Here is an 892-nt window from a genome sequence, read left to right as displayed (position 1 = left end):
GGGAGGACAGCTGGAGACAGGGGCTGGGGAGGACTGCTGGAGATAGAGGCTGGGGAGGACTGCTGGAGCCAGAGCCTGGGGAGGACTGCTGGAGCTAGTGGGGAGGACAGCTATAAAATGATGTCTTCTCGACATGACAGGGATGTTACCCCATGAACCCTCAACAAGGTCTACACCAGTTAACTAACCTTCCACCCTGGATGGAGAAGGTCACCCAATGCCCTACCTCTAGTTGAAAAGCTAGAGGTTTCTGGTGTCAGTGGGGAGTGGAGGGGTACTCCTTTATTTATTTTTCACGGACAAGCCCCCTGATAGGTTGTCCTTGCCCTATGTTCAAATGCACATGGGTAGCACTAAAGGCACACTGCGGATCTGCCGTATGGTTTTACTCAAGCACTTCTTTTTCAGCCATTTGTGTTTCTCCCTCTGTGAGTCATCTCTTCCTACCTTTTGCCTAGTTGGAGATGGTCTCTTACAGATCCTAGAACCACTCTATATTATTAAAGTGAATTCCCGTATATGATACTAGTGGCACCTATGTTTAGTCGCTGTGTAACCTCTTGTGATACAGGTTATATGCCCAATAAGACTAATGTTGTACTGTAGGTTTCCCCTGCCTCCTGACGGCAAAAATCCAGAGCCCTTCATGGTTCTCATGCTTTTCAACTTTTGACTCTGCTGAACAGTCTCTTTCAACTATATGCGGTCTGTACTAAGACTCACCTTCTCTGTCGGGTCTCTGGTTTCCCTGTAATTCCTGGGACCGTGTTCTCGGGAAAGGCTATCTGCTCATCCTCGTTCAGCAGAGGCCAGGAGAAGCCCAGCTGGATCTCACTGGGCTCTACCCCTGCACCATCCGTGGGATGTGCAGGCAAGGATTTTACACGTATCC

This window comes from Mus caroli, chromosome 14, assembly GCF_900094665.2.
Source record: "Mus caroli chromosome 14, CAROLI_EIJ_v1.1, whole genome shotgun sequence".
NCBI lineage: Eukaryota > Metazoa > Chordata > Mammalia > Rodentia > Muridae > Mus > Mus caroli.
This window is presented reverse-complemented; position numbering follows the sequence as displayed.